The sequence below is a fragment of the Triturus cristatus genome, chromosome 12, assembly GCF_964204655.1.
Source record: "Triturus cristatus chromosome 12, aTriCri1.1, whole genome shotgun sequence".
In the NCBI taxonomy this organism is placed as follows: domain Eukaryota; kingdom Metazoa; phylum Chordata; class Amphibia; order Caudata; family Salamandridae; genus Triturus; species Triturus cristatus.
This window is the reverse complement of record NC_140595.1, coordinates 127,843,075-127,866,055: the sequence shown is the minus strand read 5'-3', so window position 1 is coordinate 127,866,055 and position 22,981 is coordinate 127,843,075. Positions and strand designations below refer to the sequence as shown.

The 22,981-nt window shown below is 47.8% G+C and overlaps 1 pseudogene; it reads left to right on the top strand.

Annotated features, from left to right (window-relative positions):
- LOC146772868 (rho guanine nucleotide exchange factor 11-like) overlaps positions 1 to 22,981 on the top strand; it is a 256,324-nt pseudogene that overhangs the window by 198,502 nt on the left and 34,841 nt on the right.

The following is a 22,981-nucleotide window of genomic DNA, read 5'->3' as shown; positions in this document are numbered from 1 at the left end:
GTTACAAGGGGGAGCATCAGCCAGCATGCATGTAGAGCATAAAACTCCAAGGAATGTCTCTATTCACCTGTGTAGTTTCAGAATCCGGTGATGAACACTGCAGTCAGGATCTCACATCCAACCCGGCAATCACATTTTACACAAGCTGCGCTGTTTTTTAAATCAGAGCTGTGGCAGCGGGATATTGTGCTAAGTTCTAATGTCTGGGCAGCTGAGGCAACTCTCCACTGCACTTGCGCCTCAGCTGCACGTCAGTTGCTAAAATCAGCACCCAGTTCCTCCAGGATCACGGGCGGAACAGTGGGGCAGCAGAGGTCTAACTGAAGAGAGGCCTCCGGCGGGTCCAGTCACAACACCATACTCAGAGGCATCAGAGGGAGGATATTCAGCAAGCGCTTGCAATGGCGGCCCTCCGCACCGCCTCCGCTGCTCAACATGGGCCCGCCCGATGACCAGCGCTCGGGCACGGACACTGCCGGCCGTCCCGGAGCACTCGTCAAGCATTCAAAGGTATTGTGTCCCCCTGGGAGGCCCTTCAGTGTTCACTTAGTCGTCCGCCGAGGCAAGGGCACGTGGAGGGGAAACAACCTTTACAACGCAGTCATTACAGAGCACTACCTTTACAATGCAGTTGTTACATCGCAACATCCTTTACATTGCATGCCATTACAACGCGGCCATTACATCGCATGTCACTACAACGCATGTCATTACAACGCATGTCACTACAAGGCATACCATTACAACGCATACCACTGCCACGGGACGCTGACCCACGGGAGACTGGGGTAGAGTCATGAGGGCAGAGCAGGGCTTCACATGTGTCATAGGTGCCTTCCGCGGAGTGTCACGGGGGAGAATGGGAGGTCTACCCCCAGGGCATGATGCCGAGGGCACATGCCAGCTGTGTACGGCAACATGGCGGATATGAATGCCACAGACCCAGGCCCGACACCAAGTCTGTACCTCTCTGTTGCTGACGACAACCCCCAGGCCACCGGCTCAGACACCAACGATGTTCCGCAGGAGGATGACGGTCACTCATGGTGCACAGGGTTAGTGGCACCACGTGTCGCAGGCCTGCGATATGGAATTATGCCTCACTGATTGAAGGGAGCCTTGTTCTGTGGCCGCTGCCACGGACTTGGGGTCCCTGCCATTCAGGACACTGTTCCACATGTAGGACCTACTGGGTCAAAGAGCAGGCCGGTGGAGCATGTAAATTAGTAAGGAGTGATGTGGACCAGCGTCGGGGGGGCAGCGATGGTCTGCGGAGGCTGCAGAGGTCGCGGGACTAGGACTTGGTGCTTGCACCGGGACGTGTTGGACCCTCTGTGACACACGACGGTGTCGGCAGGTAAGCAGTGCGGCGCTGGGGCGGGCAGACCTGGTCTGTGCATCAGCGTCCTGGGTTGCAGGAGGCGCACAGGGTCGTAGGCCCCGCTGCTCACAGCGTCGGCCTCGTGGCAGGCTGCGTGGCACCGCAGTGTCAGTGATGTTGGCCTTCCCGTGAGTGGACCACGCCCTGCGCAACGGGGTTTGTCACCACACCCCTGCGCAGCCCTGGCGTACTCAGGGCCAACCCACTATGCTCACGCACACAGGAGGGGACGCAGTGTGCAACACTCCCGCTATCTGTCCCATGGCCTGGGGTGACATGGTTGTGTCCACTGCTCACTACTCTCCAGTCACCAGCAGTTGTGGTCTGCATGGACATATCAGTTGTTTGCATTCCCATGACTGTCCTGCACATCCACGCCTCACTTCTCGTGTACATTCCCACTCATGGGTCACTTGCATCCTTGCACATGGCATCATTCCGCATCTCCACACGTTCAGCTGTTGTGTGACTGTGGTGCCATGAAATGTCTGTATTGGGTGCAGGGGTAGCACAGGATCGACATGGAGTGGTGTAGTGATGTCTGGTAGGTGGTCGTGTAGTTTGACATGTTGCATGTGGTTTGGTCATGTGTACATTCCCACAGTTGTGCGTTGTGTGTTGGTGGCTTTGGGGTGTGTGATGTGTTGGTTTGGTACTTACCAATGAGTAGTCCCGTTCCATATGTGCCATCTTGGAAGCGCTGGTTGATGATGGACTGTCGGAAGATGAAGGAATCATGCACACTGCCTGGGTAGTTGGCGACGACATTGGTGAAGAGTCCCCGGTGGTCCACTATTGCCTGCACATTGATGGAATGCTGATGCTTTCTGTAGCGATAGTGTTGTGCAGTATCCGCAGGGGGCACAAGTGGGACATGTGTGCAGTTGATTGACCCCAACACGGCCGGGAATCCGGCTATGGTGTGGAAGCCTTGCTTTGTCTCCAGCTGTTCCTGCGCAGTGTTGGGGAAGTGAAGGTACTGGGGTATGAAGCTGAGGATGGCATCCAGAACAGGTGTGATGAACTTTGATAGGGTTGGCTGTGAGACCCCTCCGACTCTGGCAGTTGTTGGTTGGAAGGTACCAGAGGCCAAAAGATGCAGCATGGCCAGAAGGTTTGTCTGCGGAGGGATGTGGGTTCTCTGCTGTGTTGGAACCGTCAGCCTGTGGGCGATGTGGATCATGATGCGGAGGATGGTTACATCTGCTTGAGGAAGGTGTTAAATACCTGCGGCTACCGCGGCTTAACGTCTGTTTTTGGTTCTCTTCGCAGATTTGGCAGTTTGTTGTGAAAGGGGTGTTGTGTTTTTTTCATGCGTTTTTGCACTGGAACACCTACTCTGCATCTCATTAGGGTTAGTTGGTGGTGTCCGCCGTGGCGATACATTTTGGGGCAGTTATCGCAGGAATACTGGCCATGTCTGCAGTTTGCACCAGCTTGTGAATGGGGTGTTGGGTCTATCTCCACTTTTGATGCGTTAAGGTGGAGATAAGTCCTTGTGAATATGCCCCTGATTCTCTAGGTTGAAAAAATCTTGTCTGACACCCCATCTATAATCTAGAAAACAGATTCCAAATACTTTTTACCAAGGATAGTTTGTCTTTGGACTCAGACGTTTTGTGCAGGCTGGTGCTGAATAATTGAAGTTTGTTCCTTGGTACGGTATCTGTTATGGGCTTGGAACACATTTGCAACACCTCATGAAAATTGGAGTTATATTGCGCTCTACCAATTTCACGTGCTGTTTACACTGATGTGATAACTGTAGCAGGCATAACTTTGTTGCTGCCGAGATTGAACAGATCACCACTCTCCTCCAATTTGTTGCAACAAGATCATCATGCTGGACAGCTTGACCTCTGGTTGTGGGTGTTGCAATTAGGTATGGTCTTAGCTTGGAACTCATTTTCAGGCACTACAGAAGACACATTGAAGATGAAAAAAGAAAGGAACATATTAACACATATGAATAAATGTTGATACATGTCAATAAGTATGAATATTTACATCAAATTTATAACCGATTTGAATTTAAAAGTTTTCTACGTGATTTTATTGGGCATTTTATGACGTCATAGGCAAGATCCACTTAGAGTCTCGCTATTATATGATTACTTGTCAAGTCTCCACTCACCTGAAATCCAGGATGTTCAATTTGAGAGATGAGACGATTGTTCTCTATGCCCTCGAAACTCTATACCTGTTTGGCTGTACTCAAAACACAGCTTGACAAGAATAGACTTCCAGGGGAAGGGGGAAAATGGGACAAAATAATAAAAAAGAAAACAAACACACGTCTTCCTTTGGACCAGGGAACGTCTTTGGCGCTGACTGCAATCTATTCAGTTACTCTGTGGACCGTATTGACTTTCTGATTTCTGGCATCTAAATGCAATGAGCAACATTAGCTAACACCTACTTACACATTGAATTCAGTTGTTTAAACATTAAATACAGTGCATAAAACTATACTTTTCTTTTTGTATATTGCGTAATTCACAAAAAGAGTTATGGTCACTCTCTATCATCTGGAGAAAAATGTCTGCAACAATATATATAGCTTTCTGTAGTAAAACAAATAACATGAATTACCTGAAATGCAAATAGTCACACGTTCACTAATACAAATCTTTTAATGCCGTATGTCACACTTACTCCAAAAAATATGTGTCTGAATTAACCCTGGGCGTAGTTCGCGTAGTAGCGCTATGCATAGCTACGCGAAATGCACTTCGCACTACGCGAGAACTGCGTAGTGCGCTGTTTGCGATGATTGCACAGTGCCGGATGCTTGTCTGCACTGTGCAATCATTGAAAACGGCATCTTGCACAGTGCGAGTTGTCGTTTTCTGCCACTCGAGTAGATTTTTACTCGAGCGGCAGCTTTCTCAACGCGGACTGGTAGTTTCTCATCACAAGTGGTCGCGAGCATACGCGACCACTCGCAATGAGAAACCTGACCTCCCCGCGTTAAGAATCTCGCCGGGAGGTTTATTTTTCGCGATCGCCAAACTTGATGTTGCTGATCGCGAACGAGGAAAAAGTCTCACCGGGATGTCATTTTGCTCGCTCGCGGTCGCCAACTTGATGTTGAGGACCACGAGCGAGCAAAAAATACCAACTACTCTATGCTACGCAATTTTGCACTATTCTACGTGCAAATTGCGTAGCGCGAAGTAGCACAAACTATGCAAACTTCCCGAGCGTAGCGTAGTTGTCCGCCCAGGGTTAGTCTAAATTCTAAATATAAACTCTTAATAAGATTGCAGGAATTGAAGTCCAAAGTCTCAAGATTAAACAAATATTGAGAACAGCTTGGAGATGAGTCTCTCCCTCTTGAAGTCTTTCAATGCCCAAGAAATGTGGAATGAGAACAAAAGTACCTTCATGAGTTGTGCGCTCTGTTCACTGTCTTTTAAAATGTTAAATAAATAGAAATACCTGTATCTGAATTCCACGCTCTGTCTCTGCAAACGGGAGTATGCTGCAATACCTTACTACTTTTCCTTTCGTTGCTTCTGGGACGGTAGATTCCCCAGACGAATCGGATTCAGAGGAGGAAGATGTCCTGCTGGCTTGGCAACCAAAGCTCACTCGGACAGTAGGATCGAGTCTGGAAACCAATTGGATGAAATCTGCAACGCGGCAGCGCCAAGACGAGAAATCAGGTAAGTGAAGATTAGGACGACGAGAGCCAGCGTGTCACGTGGCGCTGGAGATCTACTTATAGGCCTCAGCGGGGGGGGGGGGGTGCATAGACGCCTGTCACCGGCTCACATGTAAATGAGCTCAGCTCTTTGCAGGACACGTGCACCTTCAACTGCAGACAGCAGATGTCAACAAAATCATTTTATGGCTTATATCGATTTAAAAAGCCAAACAAAGTTTGTTGACAGCAGTATGTGATTTCAGAATAAATGAGAAAGGTTAAACTGAGCAGTTAGAGACTATCACCAACAAAAAAACACACGAACGACAACAATTATACACAATTAGACTGGGAATGTTGGACTGAGAACCACTGGATAATTCTATTGGTATCTTTTTAATAAATTATGCAGTACCACTTACTATGCAGAAACACTTAATGCACAATGTTGGTTCTAGCCATGTTCAAGACACGACCCCTAACATTACTATTAAAAAGACGAACGTCTGTACCAACTTTCAGCTTTCTATCCCAAAGTGAATGATTTTCGTTCAAAAACAGGCTGAACAGCCGTACTGTTACTTATGAACACTTGCCAGGAATCTGACCGCATCTGTAAACGTTCCTTAAGCAGAGGTCCCGCATGCCCCTATGACAGTCACTACAAAACTATGATTGCTGCATACCTTATTGTTCAGCAGTGAAGTTTATCAGATTGTTTCAACAAACTGCAGTTCTTATAACAGCCACTAGATGTGAGTGTGAGCACACGTGTCAAGACTTGGAAGCAGCAGAAACTTCAGGATACAAGAGAAAACGACATTCTTCGGTGAGTTTTTGTCCAGCCTCTCTGAACAGCTGGATATCCTTGCAGCAGCAAATCACAGTTTTGTGAACCATGTTTGAGCTAACAGGAGCTAAAATAATGTTGAGGCAGACAAACTGCTGGAGGCTGCATTAAAGATACGTAAAGCTAAGTAACTAATCAAAGCTTGTTCATCTCCTGTCATTGCACAACGGATGCAGGTCACACAAGAACATGGTTGAAATCGCTGCTGTTGTGAACAAAGTAAGGCTCTGCAATTTCCTGTAATCTGTCAGTGTAGCGTTCCTGACGCTATGGATTGCATAATTGCGCAGCAGCGCTAAATAAGACACAGGAGCCGGTACTTTGTAGTAAACACACGCGGCTCCGACTGCCGCGCCGAGGCCACGCCTCTTTATTTATATTAGCTAGCGCCTGACGTCACGCATCAGCGCTAGCGCACCCCGGCAGCGCAGAAGGCTAGAACACCTCGCGCGCGCCGGACATTACATTCCTTCCAACCTTTATAAAACATTAAGCAAAACATAAAATCAGAGACCAACGATGAGTCTGTTACCAGTCTGCCAGTCCTTACAAGTCACACCATATAGTCTGCCAGCTGGGATGACGGTGCCGGGTTCTTCCTCAGGTTGTAGCGGGATGGGCCGCCTCTGGAGAGGGCCACATCGGGGATTCTGCGCCTTGGGGTGTTAGGCTCTTGCCGGGATGGGGAGCAGCCGGGCAGGTTACCCCCAGGGGTGGCTGGGATGGACTGGGAACCACCATCCTCACTCCGACCGTCCTCCCCCTCCTGATCTCCGCTCGGCTGGTCGGGGCCCGGCCCCTCTGGTGCGGCGCCGGGATGTGAACGTGTTCCTGGGTGGACTTTTTTGAAGAAGGATACATCTCGGGTGACCGTTTCCGCTCCTCTTTGGGCGGTCACCATCGTGCCTGTCCGGCGGGTGACGACCCACGGTTGTGGTTCAAAAGGAAGTCTGAACTTGCTGCCTGGGTAGCGGTCCTTCACGTACACTCGATCCTGCCGTTGTATCGTGGACTCCTTAGCTCCCCTTCGTCGGCTGGCATGGTCATTCGAGCGCATCTGATTGGCTAGAGTCTTTTCATTTGTGGCTTGTGCCGGAGCCCAAGTAGGGTGGTGTGGGATCGTGTCACTTACGACTCTTCCCATGGTGGCTGTTCCTGGCGCTGCCTCTGTTGTTACATGGGGGGTCATCCGGTATTTCCTCAGGAAACTGTATATCGCCCCCTCCAGTGGAGATCCGTCAGCCATGGCTATGCGGATGGTTTTGTTGAGTGTCCTCATAAACCTCTCCACCTCTCCATTGGCTTGGGGCCACCGTGGTGTTACTTTGCGGTGATGGATCCCCCAGCTCTTGAGATATTCTGCAAACTCCTGCCCCTGGAAAGGCGGTCCATTGTCGGTCTTGACCACCCCGAATATGCCATGAGTGGCGATGGTTTTCTCGAATTTCGGTATTACTTCAGTGGCTGTCTGGCTCCCCACGATTTCGACTTCTGGATATTTGGTGAAGTCATCAATAATGACTAACGCATACCGTCCATCCGGGAGATGTCCGAAATCAGCGCTCACACACTCCCATGGTCTCAGGGGATTCGCCGCCGGGTGAGGGCGTTCCGGCTGTCCTGCTGCTTGGCACCACGTGCAGGTTCTCACCGCCTGCTCAACCATCGCATCCATGTCTGGGAACCATACTTTGGCTCGGAGCCGGCCCTTCGTCTTCACCATTCCTTGATGTCCCCTGTGGGCAAGGTCTACCGCCTGTTGAGCGAGGCTGGCCGGCATAACTAGCCTCGGGCCCCGCAGAAGACATCCTTGGGCGTCAACGGACAGCTCACTTTTCACTCTCAAGATGGATTCCAGTGCCAGCTTGGCTTGGGGAGTCCTCCTGTTTAGCGATTCTTGGATTGTCCTCCAATCTCCCGACCTGACGGCCTCCGCCGCTGCTCTCAAGCATTCATCGCCTTTTGATGCTTCTATGATTGCGGCCAGGCTCATCGGTAGGGGTCGTGACCGCTCTGTCACATACCGGACGTACTCCTCGGTATCCTCGGCCTCCTCTTTCTCTTCCGTTGTGGCTTTCCACGGTTGCCTGGACAGATAGTCCGCCGGGTTCGTGGCCCCTGGTTTGTACTCCACCCGGTAGTCGTACCCTTGTAGTTGGAGTATCCACTTTTCAATCCGGGGTGGCGGCTTCGAGGATGACCCTTGGAATAGAGGTATGAAGGGCATGTGATCGGTTGTTACCGTGAAGTGATGGCCATACACTTACACATGAAAATGCCAGCAGGCCCAGTGGATGGCGATGGCTTCTCGCTCGATTTGCGAGTAACGCTGCTCCGTTTCGGTCAGGGACCTGCTGGCGTAGGCGATGGGGGCCCACTCTTCGGTGTTCTGGAGTTGGGTCAATACCGCTCCCAACCCAAAAGGGCTTGCGTCGACCACCACGTTGGTGGGCTTCGCCGGGTCGAAGTACGAGAGGGTAGTGTCCGCAGACAGGGCCGCCTTCGTTGCTTGGAACGCTTGCTCCTGTTCCAGGCCCCACTGCCACACGGTCGACGACTTGGTCAGCTCCCTGAGGGGTTTGGTGAGGTTGGAGAGATCCGGAATGAAGCGGCCGCAGGAGTTGACCATGCCCAGGAAACTCTGGGCCTCTGAGATGTTCGTCGGGGCTGGGGCGTCTTGGACATCCTTCACCTAGTCCGGGTCTGGGGCCACCCCTTGGTCCGAGAAGGTGTATCCGAAAAAACTGATCTTGTTCTGCAGGAACTGACACTTCTCCCGGTGCAGGGTCAAGCCTGACTCCTGAATCCTTTTGAGGACCCCTCTCAACCACTGGTGGTGTTCCTCTATGGTTGACGCATATATCTGAGGACTTCTCTAATGGTACTTTGGAATACCTCGGCGGCACTCGAGATGCCGAAGTTGAGGCGCCGATACCGTCTGAGGCCCACATGTGTGGAGAACGTGGTAATGTACCTCGAGTCCGGATGAAGTGGTAGCTGGTGATAACCTGAGCGTAGGTCCATCTTCGAAAACCACCTGGCCCCATTCAGCTCTCCCAGGATGTCATCAATGGTGGGCGTCAGGTGTCGCTCCCTCTTGACCGCGGTGTTAGGGAGGCGCATGTCCACACAGATGCGGACTTGTCCTGGCTGCTTCTGCTTCCTGGCGATGACGATCGGGGATACCCACGGGGTTGGCCCGCTGACCTTTTCGATGATGCCTTGTCTCTCCAGGGCCTCCAGCTCCTCCTCGACCTTTTGCCTCAGGTGGAAAGCGATTCGCCTGTGCCTCAGCGCCACTGGTTGGACCGACGGGTCGATGTGTAAGGATACTTCCTTTCCCTTCAGGCCCCCGATGCCTTTAAAAACTTCTCCGAACTCTTCCATGATGGTATCCAGTTCTTCCTCTAGGACTGCCATGGCAAACGAGATCAGTCTCAGCTCTTCGGCCGATTGCCCGCTCAGCAGCATCCCGCTGCCCTCTTCCATGACAGACGGTGGTGTTGATGCTCCTCTCCCCATGTTGTAGCTCTGTCTTGAAGCACCCAATGAGGGGAATGGGTGTCTTCTGGCCGTACGCGAACACCCGGATCTTCGCCTCTCGCAACGGGGGCTTGGTGCGCAGTTGGTGGTAGACATTGGCGGCCATCAACTCAATGGATGCCCCGGTGTCAATTGTCGCCTTTACCTCTTGTTGCTGGACTAAGATGCGACATTTCGGAAGTCTGCGCTTCTTCTTCTGCGGCTGGTGGATCGCAAACACATAATGGACTGGGTACTCTTCGGTGTCATCGTCCATGTCCTTGCTGTCTGCCTCTTCCTGTACTGCATGGGCCGCCTCCTTCTTGACTCTGCTGGACCGGCACACCGCCGCAAAGTGATTCATCCACCCGCAGGCGCTGCACTTTTTCCCTCTGGCCGGGCAGTCTTGCATGCGGTGGGGCTGGCCGCCACAGTACCCGCATTCTTTCTTCTTCCTCTCCGGTTGCCTTTTTCCTCCGGCTGGTCTCCCTTTGGGCCCCACTACGTTCACCGCTTCTGCCACCTGCACCTGCTCCGCCTTCACGGGACGATGTAGGGCTGCTTCCATGTGCGAGGCCCTCGCCTGCAAGAGCTCCTTCGACGGTCCGAGGGTGAGGATGTCCACGAGGGGTTTTCCTTCTTCCTGGAGGACCGTGACTCGGAGCTTGGACGAGTAACACCCCTGTATGATTTGTCCTCGGATCTCCTCTTGCTCGTCGCGGAACCCACACGTGCTGGCTAACTCCTTCAGCGTGCCATGGAACGTATCCAGATACTCGTCCGCCTCCTGTTTGGCTTGATGAAAAATGAACCGTTCATAGTCTCTATTCGCCATGGGTTCGAAACGGGCGTTGAGCGCGTTTAGCAGCGTGTGGTACGTTTTCCGCGGGGCTTCCACGAGAGTTTTGTAGATGCGGTGGATGTCTTTGCCTCCTAGGTGGATCAGCAGTGCTCTGCGCCTTTCCCTCGCGATGCCAGCCCCTTCGAAGTAGATTTGTAGGCGGTCCGTCCAATCCCTCCAGCACGGGGCAAGGGACGACGGGGCACCGTCAACGGCAATCGGCTCAATGGCGGGAATCGACGCCATCTTGGCACGTGCGCAGCACGCGGTGGAAGCCGGCTCCCTCTCCTCTGCGTCGAAGCCGATAGGTGTGCACCCCCTATGGGCGTTGCGCGTGGACTTCCCTCGTGCTTCTACACTAACCAGTGGGCGCGCATACCTCCAGACATCATCCGCGGGACTCCTCAGGTGCTCAGGGGCTTAGGCGATCCCACCGGGCGTGGGCCTGCTCTGGTGGAGGGTGCGGCCGTCGTCAGGCACCTCTTGGCAGCAGGCGTGGTACCACCCGGGCGAGACATACCCCTCACAGGCTGCGGGATGGGGCTCCAGGGCTCTCACACAGTCACCACCAATGGCAGGATGGGCCTTCAGGGCACTTTCAGCGTCCCCCACCTGACCTAACAGCAGGCACAGCCGGGTCACCATGAGGAGGGGACTTCAACCCAGGCTCAGAACACATGGGTGGCCGATGCACACACTGTGGGGCACAAAGGCAGCAAAGCAGGGTTCAGTACACCCCTCGTCGCCAGTGTAGCGTTCCTGATGCTATGGATTGCATGATTGCGCAGCAGCGCTAAATAAGACACAGGAGCCGATACTTTGTAGTTAACACAAGCGGCTCCGACTGCCGCGCCGAGGCCACGCCTCTTTATTTATATTAGCTAGCGTCTGACGTCACACGTCAGCGCTAGCGCACCCCGGCAGCGCGGAAGGCTAGAACGTCTCGCGCGCGCCGGCCATTACAGTCAGTTTCCCCTTCTGAAACAGACATTTAAGGGTGTGGCGCTCAGCATCTCAACATGAGCAGTCATCAGCCAATACTGCACGAAGGTGTACAATCACAAAGCCTCTAAATGGGATGGAGGCAAGGGTGAGACTTGTTTGAAGTGAGTGTGTGCAGCTGTTGAGATTCTGCTGCTCCAATGTAAGGAGGAGGGCGTTTGTGCGAGCAAGTGGGAACTGTTTGAGCTCTTGACATCTGCCTGCACCAGCACTGAGTGCCCGCTCTTAGGTAAGAAGAGACATGAAAGAAACAACTACATTTGGAAAAAAAGAACTGCATCGTAGTGGAAATTCCCAAGAAAACATCAAATAGTTTTTTACGTAAAAGGACACCATACAGTCGACACTAAAGGGGGCTACTTATTATCCGGTAGTGCACACAGTGCAAGAGCAAAATGCTGTTACTCACAGTCAAAGTCAATGGTTGAAGTGGGCCTACTCTGTGCCCCATGCCATATGTTGTGGTGGGCAGAAGCCAAATGTGAATGAGACCACAGTAGGCTAATAATGGATAAACAGGGATGACAGAAAGCCCCTGAAAGTATGCATATTACATATATTTGTTTACTATGAAAAACAGAGGTTTTCGTTAATGCCTCACCTAAAACGTTCCTGTAGTGACAATTTAAACAATGCAGTTTCTCGTTATCCAGGACAGGTATCCAGTGCACTGTCAGATCCAGATTTAAAGACACCTCTTGACTGAGAATATGGTCTCTAAGCAGAGACCCATCTAGCCATGTAACATTCCCCTACTCTACGCCAACCAAACTTAATGTAATGGGGAGCTGCTACCAACAGCCAACTGGTCAAGGGAGCCACGGGTCAGAATATTTTGGGAACTGCAGCTCTATGTGGTGTTGTGCAGCTCCAAACTTCACGGAAGTGTAGGAGCGGAGCCACATACAAGTATCAGCCCGCCGCACTGACGTCAATTTCTTTCTATCTTTCTGTACCTTTCAAAGCAGTTCCAGGGCAAGGATCCTAATTTTTTCGGTTCTGCTACGACAACTAAAACAAATTCCTGTTTGCTAGGGAACCATGTTCCCATCCAAAAGAACAGGTTTCAAACCATGCTGCATCTGCAAATAACAATGTTGGTCGCATACCTCAGCGAGGTTTGTCTTTGGTGATTGGGTTCAGGACCCAAGGTGATTTGAAACTGGGAGATGGAGCTGTATCTTTGCAAGCACAAGATGCAATAATAATATGAGCTACGAGAGCACTCCCACTCGACCTATGTCTAATTTACTGGTGGCTATAAAAGCTCGCCGGGCTCCCCATTGACACAATAAATTCTACATTTTTTTAATTTAAAAAACATTCAACTTTTTATTTTTATGTTCATTTTATCAGAAGTTAAAACAATTTATACAAATACTTTTCCTTTTTTTCCACTTGTTTCTTGTATTGCTATATTATGGTATACAATTTATAATTTCATCAATTTGGCATAGTACACAATGTTATTCTATGCAATTCATCATTTTATCACTTCAACATGATGTGAGTTGTATATTATATTCACATAGACACCCCGTGCTGTGATCCACTTGACACCACAAATACCTCATATCTCTTCACCAACTACCCAAACATACTACTACATGCATACTTCACACCCATTCTGTATCCAGCTTTAATGGCATACACTTTTCTGCGTGTGAATCACTTGTTGAAGAATCCCTCTTTAGTTATCCATGATTATGTTACCAGCTGGATTTCCTTAATGTCCACGCACGTTTCGGTGGGTTACTAACTTTTTAACCACCTTCTTCAGGACCACTCCTATATAAATTAGTATTAAACGAAGGGTACCGGCGAATCCATAATCTGATTGTTATCACTTCCAGGGTGGAACGGAGCCAACAATGAACCACATGGCCACATTTCTGCATGTGTGTATCAGGTTTTGGCTTCATTCTTGTGCTGCCTTTCTATTGCCAGACCAGACCTGAAAAGTGGAAGTTTCCAGCATTTCGATACATTCTATTCAATAAATATTATTTGAGGTTTGATCATTCTACAGTTCGATCCTTCATTTTGAAATAGGCGAAAATCAAATTTTTTATTTAAAATGGAAAGCCGTTTTTATTTCTAAAAGTTGAAGCAATACGCTAATCTTCAACTTAAGACTTTTTTTTGCTACTAATGCATGCTCTCTTTTTGTCAGTGTACACCAGTGTTTCAGTTGAGCCACCAATCGTCCATAGTAGATGCAGTTTGCTGCAGTTGACCTGCTCCGACAATTCAATCTATGGATTCCAACTTAATTTGTTAACCATCGATTTTTAAATTCCTTGACATTTACAGAACATTTTAACATTTTCAGTTTTACATTTCCCTTTTTATGTATATAGATGTTATCCATATGCTAATATTATTTCATTTTCGAAACATTCAGTGACCCCCTGGGTGGACTCCAGGTTAATAACCGATGCCCTTTTGTACTCTGTATTCTTTCTGCCTCTTTCAGAGCAACTAAAGCCCATACCCCTGTCAGAAATTCAACTCTTTGTACTGCTAAGAAAGAAAAATGCTTTAGTTGGAAATAGTGGTATGAATTACCAGCGATCTTCATACTAGAAGGCCAAATCATAAGAGTGCTTCTCAACACAAAAATCATTTTCTGGTTGCTTATCTGATAATATCCCACCTAAATGGTTTTTCTGATTGTTCATCTAATCGTCTTTTAGTAAATAGTAGAGTCTTTCATTTAAAGATGGCAGTCCTTACAGCATCATAATGTAGCTGCTTGGTTGAAACTAACTAGTTCTTATCATTACTGCAGTTTGTCTTGATTGCAATTTCCCAGGTTATTGCTAGTTTGCACCCTTAGACATCATTCAAGTTATAAGAACATATTGTGTTCGAATGTTATTTATCCAAGAAAAGACTCTATAGAAATATTGCTGCAGCTGTTGAATTGTAAAGCATATTTTCTACCAATTATGCTGTTCACATGTCTAGATGATCCCAATTCAGGAGAACTGCTGAGGCAAGTAAAGCATCCAGTTTTAATGAAAGACCTGGAAATAGATTCCAACGAAGACAAAGAGGCTCCTCTGACGCCAACTCAACTGACTGCGCCATTGGAAGAGCATCAAACAGAGCAGTATCTTCTAGAGCTCCCTCAGTGCGATTCATTGAGTTCTACCCACGCCCCCGAAATCACAGGAGTGTTAGCAGAGGATGTTGAGTCCAGATCACTCGCATGTTGTTACCTGCTCTTTGTCCATGAATGTGCTGTTCTGATAGAGACTTCTAACCACAGATTCCTCACCTTTTGAATACTCCCCAGGCATTCGACTGGATCCAGAAAATCTTTATCAGTACACGTGCGCTGGCAGGTGGCGCTAGGGGCTCTGCGTCAATGCCGTTTTGGATATGATGTGTGTGGTTCTATATTTAGGCACTACTCAAGCGCACTGATATCAGTTCCTTTTTTCCCCGTTAACTGACGGAGATCCGGAGCAGCAATCATTGTTGCAGGGATTCTGCACATACCCAGAGCTATACGCAGGAAAACAGGACCTCGGTGTGTAGGGGCTGAGCCTTCCTACCGCCTCAGTACCCAAAATCCCAGAACCGACTAGCTATAGTGTCTCATTTGTTCTCCTACACAATCACAAAGCTACAAATGATTAGACAACCCAGAACACAACACTCCCGAATCTCTCAGGAATCGCGGTAGCAAGACCTACCCTTTCGCTCACTCACTCGTACTTGTCCACAATAAGAATTGGCAGAGTTACTGTTATAGTTCAAAATGTTTATTTTAACTATAGTGCTCTATATTGCAGTATACGAGCCACTACGAGCAGCAAAACGCAAAAACCTAAAACAGATAGCATTGTTGCAATTCCATAGATTATAAAGGGGGATGTCATCGTATACAGACAGCGGATAAAGGACTATGAGGCCTAACCACCCTCCCCTTGGCTAGAAGTTTTATTATATAAAAGAAGATCTCTGGGCTTTGTCAGAAGACCCGATACCTTTGTGCCTAGATGGTATTTCTACATCATATGAACAGCATAGCTCTTCTCTCTGGAAAGGTCCATCTCCAAGTGTCTGTTAGAACAACATGCATCCCCATAATATCAAAGCACGAGTTCCCAGCAATAGCAGCTGTGTAAGCATGTTTTGTCTAGGTGCTAGGGACTGACCAGAACAGAATAACAAGGGGCATTGTTTATCGGCCTTGCACACTGTGTGCAGACTAATCTCCAGGAACAAGCAGAGAACGCAGAAAGCAGACGGTTCTCATGTGAAAGGCACACACAGAGTCTTGCAAAATAAAGTTATGTAGTAACGTGCGCAAAAGCAGCATCATGGCAGCAGAGCTCATGCTAACTTAGCAATGTCGACAATGAGCCTAATGGCCATATGACATCATCTCATTGAGACACTTCCTCAAAGATTTTTCCTTTAAAACCAGTATGGTAGCGTATGAGTTACCTGCCAAATCTACAGGCTTCAAACCCTGTGGGAATGTTCCAAACAAGTGTCTGTGACTGACCCATATGTGGTTTGCCTGTGGTGCCTGGGGTCAGACCACAATTCCAAGACCTTCAGTGACTGCCTTGATGCATTCCAAGATCATTCAAGACTGAGAAGTGAAACATTTCGTGACAAAGCACCTCAAGACCATGTGCTGGGATAAGTTGATGTCACAGGCAGCGACTGGTCCCGCTCCCAAGGTCACTCCTGTGACAGGTCAACTTCATGATTGAGATCCTTGGGCAAAACCAAGAAGAAGCGCAAGAAATCCAAGCAGAACTTGGTCGGCTCCAGCCCCACTTCATTTCTAGAGAAGGCATGAGGGCGTCATTGTGCCTCCTTGTTGCTGTCCCGAATTCACTCTATTTCAGAGTAGTTTCTGATCCTTGCTCTTAGGTAACTGGAATTTCTTGTGACATTGGCAACGCTCCAGCAATCCAAAGACTTCAGAAAGCCATGGTGCTTTTTTTGGCACAATAATGGGTCACTGTGATTAACCTGTGGGCCCTAAGGAGCCAAGAGGGTTCCCAACCAGGATTCCGCGGACGGATCATCCCACTCTCTCAGTTAGGCCCTTTGTATCTGCTCAGGGCTCTGGCTTGCCTTTAGTACCAGTTCCCTCCATGACACCACAGCCTATGCAGGAAGACAACCCCAGACTACGACGGCCAACCCATAGTGCTGACTAACCCCGAGACGGCACTGTTCCTACCTCGGCCGAGGCCTCAACCACTTTACCTATCTTCTTATTCCAACACAGTGCCTCTACCTGCTGGAAGGCCTCCTGTCCTTCATGAGTCATTTGGCATTGACTCCGATAAATTGGGGCTATGATGCTGGGGATGAGAGTACAATGCTTTACCCAGAGTATAACTTGTATGAGGATATCCCAGATGGCAGTGGTCTGGATACTTCCTCCGGCACTGGACTAGTTCTCCCTCGTCCCCGGGCCTGCCAAGTAAGAAAGTGCCTCCTTTGCTATGGTTCTGCGTAGGGAAGCAGAAGGTTCTTGATCTTCAACTTCACTTTCAGGAAGTTAAAAGCCAATGTTTTGTGGGATGTGCTGCTACATGGACAGTCAAGTTCGGAGCCCATTAAATGAGGCTATCACTGATCCCTTACTAGGTACTTGAGCCAAACTCTGCTCAGGTCCACCTGTGCATCTCCATATCGACATACACCATCACCCAGCTGAAGGCCATCCACCTTTCCTCACACAATACCTTACTCGTGAGAGCACTGTGGTGCAGTCTTCAGCCAGTAGAGTTAACCCAGACTCATTTACCACTACTCCCCATGACACGGAATTGAAAAGGATAGCAGCCTATGGTAAGCATATTTTTCCTCTATAAGTTTGGCCCTTTGCTCAGTGAAAGCCAGCTGCATGTTAGGCTGCTGCTCTTACACTCTCTGGGATTCCATGGACCATATGACGTCCATGGTCCAGCAAGCAGCCTGGGACTTTGATTCACAGCCATGTGCACTATCCGCTGGAAACTGGATACTACTGATTCCTTTGGTAGGGCTATTAGCACCGGTGTGGCCAATCGCAGGCAAGCCTGGATGCGGTTGACCACCTTTTCAGGGGACATTCAGGCCAGTCTCATGGGCATGACGGCGATATTGCAGCAGGAAGTGCAGGGGCTTTTGGTCAAAGGAGCCTTAAAGAGGGTACTGGTGACACCAGTCAGTTGTGGTTGTTATTTCCACTACTTCCTTCAAGGTCTTCCTCTACCTCGACGACTGGTTCTTGAAGGGGGGTTTGCCCCAGGCAGACATCAACCTCCTCCAGACTACGGCGTATCTCCTGACAACTTAGGTGTGCCTGAGTCACACCTTACTCCTTCGATGAAGCTCTTATGCCCAGCTTCGTTGAGGAGACTCCAGGATATTTGGGCTATAATCTCAATGTTTAACCTCGGTCCTGTATCACAGCGAGGATGACTCTGAGCCTGCTGGGACTGATAACCTCCTTCATCTTGCTGGTCAAGCACACCAAATGGGATATGAGAGATCCGAAGTCCCTGTAGGCCCAGAACCAGGGGGACCTATCTGACTTTGTCTAGATTTTGGAGGAGAAAGCAAAAGATTGTGAGTGATGGCAGTGGGACCTTAATTGTGTTGGCAAGAGACCTCTCTACTTTCCCTACCCAGATCTCACAGTGTTGACTGATGCATCGCTTCTGTGTTGGGGAGGCCAACTCGAAGAGGTGGAGATTAGAGGCATTTGCTCTCCAGCGGAGGACCAGTTCCATATCAACTTTCTGGAGCTGAAAGCCACGCTCTTGCTGTTGAAAGCCTTCCTGCCCTCCATCAAAAGGAAGCCATTGCCTGTGCTTACAGACCAAACCACTGCCATGTGGTACTACAACAAGCAGGGATATGTGGGGTCAAGGGACCTGTGAAAGAAGGCTTTGCATTGCTAGACATGGCTAGTTCACCAAGGGATTTTTCTGGTGACACACCACTTGGCAGTTTCCTTGAAAATCAGAGCAAATTAAATAAGACATCAAGCCTTGCGGATCATGATTGGCCGTTACATCCGGAGCTGCCCCTTTATTCTTTTCTGCTAGTGGGGAAAGATCAGGCTCGATGTTTTCATCACTGTAGATAATGCATGTCAGCACTTTTGCTTGTTGGAGTTTCTTGCCGAGAGACAAACTCCATGTAGGGTGGAGCTCGGGACACTGCCGATACCTCTCCTGCCCTGAGTTCTGAAGAAGGTCAGGATAGACTGGACCTGAGTCATCCTAGGGTCTCCTGATTAAGAATAAAAAGAATGGTACTTCAAGTTCCTGGGCTTGAGCATTTGCCCCTCTATCAGGCGGCCTCTTCAAGAGGATCTCCTGTTGTAGGCGCAGAGCAGGGTTCTCTCCCCGAAATTTTGCAATCTACACCTCCATGTTTTGAAATTGAGCAGTGGCAGTTGAGTTCTTTGAACCTTCATGCTGAAGTCGTGAAAGTCATCTTGGTACCCAGGCATCCCTCATCTAAAGCTGTATGCCCCTGGCGTTGGGATATGTTTGTGGTCTTGTGCGCTACTAAACAGATAGACCCAATCCATGACAAACCGTCCAAAGCTCTGTTGTTTGTGCTGTCCATTTCCAAAGTCAAGGCCTTGCTTTGCGCACTGATAAAGGGGACCTGTTGGCTCTTTCAGCCTCCTTACAGGTGCCGGACCAGCCATCATTATTTAAATATCTCATTGTAATGAATTTCCTTAAATGGTCACAACATGTTCCCCCCTTTTGTGTTTTTTGTGCCCAATGGAATTTAAGTTGGGTCCTCACATTCCTCATATGTGCTCCTTTTGAGCTCTAATGCAGTTGTCCAATTAGTCTCCATAACATCAAGACAGCCTTTCATGTCGCTATATCATCGGGGCTACGGATCCACGAGTTGCAGGCTCTTTCTGCTAACCTGTCCTTCAACACATTCATTGCAGAGAAGCTGGCTTTGCGGAGTTGAGCCTCCTTCCTTCTGAAGGGAGTTGACTCCCTTTCATGTTGCTAAGAATATTACTCTTCTGGGTTTCTTTGCTTCACCTCACCCCTATAATGAGGAGGAGAGCCATCACTGGTTAGATCCAAAAAGGGTACTACGCTTCTACGGTGATCACACCAAAGAACTATGTCTGAATTATCAGCAGTTTACCAGGTTCACTGGAGCGAAGAAAGGCAAGGCTCTGCAGAAACTGACCATCTCATGCTAGATCGAACTCGGCATGTTGTCAGAAGGTGCCATTATTCAATATTTGTCAGGTTGCTATTTGAGTGTCACAGAATATGTTCACAAAACATATTGCCTATGCAATCAGGCCTGCCGGTAAGGGCACTTTGACCGCTCGGTCCTTAATTTTCTTTTTTAGCTTGGTTAGTTGTCGAACTCAACACTTAGGAAGAATTGCTTAGGTATATATTAAAAAGTTGAGGTATCTCTAGTTAAAAGTCTTGATTCGAATAAGAGGTGGCTTACCTCTGGTAATGCTTTTTCTGGTAGAGACGCTATCTAATTTCAGATTCCTCAATGACCCTCCCACCTTACCTGTTCCATGAACTGGTCTCTTTATGTAAAAAGATCCCAATTTAGGAATCTGCCCACTGGTCAAAACCAATCTGATTGCCTCCATGTCTGTGGGCACTGATGCATCAAAAAAACAACTGATGCCAGCACGCTTTGGTGGCATGTATGTATGCATGCACATGTCACATCTGGTGTGAAATGACGACACCGTGGAGATGCTTGCGGCACCTGCCAGCACGCATGTTTATTGCTGATGATTTTCCAGATCCAATCTGGCACACGAGGGAGTATTTAAAAGTTGAGGAATTTGCGGTTATAGAGTGTCTACCAGAAAGAGCGTTACTAGAGGTAAGTAACTTGTTTATATGGCATCATTTCAGAAAACATGTTTACTATATCACTTATCTAAAGTATTGTTCAGATTTCACTATGATAAAAAATGGTAACTTCTATAGAGTGCAGAGTTAAGAAATATCATAGACTTCATTGACTTGCAAGGGAGAATGGGTCTTTGGGATTTGAGAAAAAATGTGTCTTCGCTTAAGAAGGTCATAGAAGACCCAAACCTCTGTTGAATATACAATTGGGAGGTCTTTTTTCCTAGTCCAAAGCGTATGTCTTCAGAGCATTATATCATGTTTAATGTGGTTACAATCTTGTTAAACATGTTTTTTTTAAATCAGGAGACTATTATACAATTTTGTGATGGGCTTAGTGTTATATCTATATAGTGCAGAATACACATCTAGGAGTGTCAGCATGTTGATAGGAAACGCATGAAACAGAATCCTATAAGAACACATTACATTTATGGGCAAACCAAAATAATGTGGTAATTTCAAATCAGGTGTGAGTCTTAAAAGGGTCAGTGGGGCATACATGTGAATAAGAGAGAGATTACAATTGACTCATGTGTAAAAATGGAAATAATAAAATACCTTGAATCGATTAATTCGCAAAATTGATTGCCCATCATAATAGACTGTGGAGAGGGCAGCAGCATTTTGATTTTTTTAATGCATTTTCCATGCTTGTGGTCTGGTGGAGCCCATGGAGAATGTTGCCTCAGGGCTTCTTCATTTTGTCATTTTCTGTCTTTCTCAAGGAGCTCCTTGATTATTTCCGACCATGCGATTGTCTTGGGCAGGTGACCTCTGCAATGTGCAAGTGCTTCTAAATCTTTACTTACAGAGCCCGATATGAAGCACCGTGCAATGAAAACAGAAAGACTATTCTGCGTTTGTTAAAAATTTTGTGTAGTGCTCCATTCCACTTCACTCAATCAAACATCCCAATCCCTTTAATATAAAACAATATAAAATAGCTAAATTATGGAAATATGTAACACAGTATAGAGACAGCAGTATTTTGCCTTCAATGGTGTCCTTATGGCAGTACTTGCTAGACATAACTAAATTAGTAATTTCAACCTCCTTTTTTCTTCTTTTTTTTTAACTACGGTGCATTAACGTAGATTCTATCAGCCTATTGGACAGTGTGGAGTCCTTCTCCCGTCCTAAATAACCTACCTTTGTTTCTCAGTGCCTGTGAAAGCTAGAAGCTGTCACTGTGTGCATCAGTTCTCACTCACCTTGACTGAATTTACACATGTTCCACATATTCTATAATTGATATAAAACACTTTGGGGCAGCAGTACTCTATGAACTAATAGCTTAGAAGAAAGTCTTTCTTTATTAAAGTAGTTCCCAATGTCAAAACGTCAATCAGTTTGACAATGTTTAAACTAAATTTTATAAAGCATAATCATATTGGTGGGATGAGTGTATCCGTTACCCACACCACTTGTGTCTTAAAAGTATAGTGAAAAAACTATAAAACTGAATAAACGTTCAGTTCTTCAAAGCACCTCAAGGGTAAGTCAGTCTTGAGTTGCTCGAGCCTTGTTCATTGCAAATACCACTAACCCTGAGACTCCCAGTTTTTTTTTCTCTAATTGTGCAAGCCTCGCTGATGCATTCCATGATATAGATATTTAAATAAACTTCCCAAATGAGGTTCCAAAAAATTCTTGTTTATTCTTTGCAATCTCCAGTGAGAGTGTTATGCTATCAGAAACTGTGTATCTATCCTGTGTCATTGGTGTTTTTACTACTTCATGTTCACTTGATCATGTCTGACAATTATATGACCTAAACCTCATTTTTCTCAAGTATTTATAAGTAGCATTGGTGTAAAATGGACTAACATCTATAACCTGTGTTTGAAAGTGGAAGAAAAACTTACATGGTCCATTTTTCTTCCAGTTATGCTCCCACAGCATTTGATGCTGCGGAACCTTCCACCACACAATGATAGTGACTTTGAGAGGGATTTGAAACTCGCACCTGAGGATGACCTGACCCCCACACCCTCTGTGGTTGGAGGGAAGGGGCACCCATGTGACACTGTGACAGTCCATCAGGATACACAGTTGGAGACTGGAGATGGGTGTTATCCGGCTGGAGCTTTCACCCAGGGACATTCAGAGAGCAGCTCTGGGAGCTACATGGCTCCAATAGATGCTACAGATTTCCTTAGCTTCAGAGACATGAACATGACCAGTTTGGGAAGGCAGCAGTGCCAGCAACAAGGGAGAATCAACCAGCATCTGGAGTCTGAACCACTGGACGCACAGGAGCTCTTGGAGGAGCAGTGTTCACATGGACGAGGCAGCATTAAAGTTGAGAGCGAAGGTAACATAAAATTACGCTTGGTGTTCTTGATACTGGATTTCTAATCACAGTCTGGGGCCCCTACATTAATGCCTTCTTCAATAAAATCCTGGAGGGCGTTAGCATCCCTCTTCATGGTTAGCTGCAGAAATAATCTCTATCTATAAGAAGGGAGACAGAACCTCCCCGAGTAACTACAGATCCATCAGTCTGACTGATAACCTGGAAAAGGTTTTCTGCTATCAAATCCGATCTACGCTGCAAGACTGGTTGGATGAGAGAATGATTCTTTCTCCCTTCCAAGCAGAGTTTCGCCCAAAGGTGAGCACCATTGACCAGGCCTTTCGCTTGAATCTAATAGGATGGAAATATCTGGACCTTTCTAAAGACCATCTTTACATCACTTTTGTCGATCTAAGGGGGAGCTCACTGAACGCCTACCCACCGCACATGGAGTGCATACGGAGTGTGTTCTCACCCCAACACTATTCTCCCTTTATATTAATGACCTGGTGGACCACTTGTCAATATTCATCT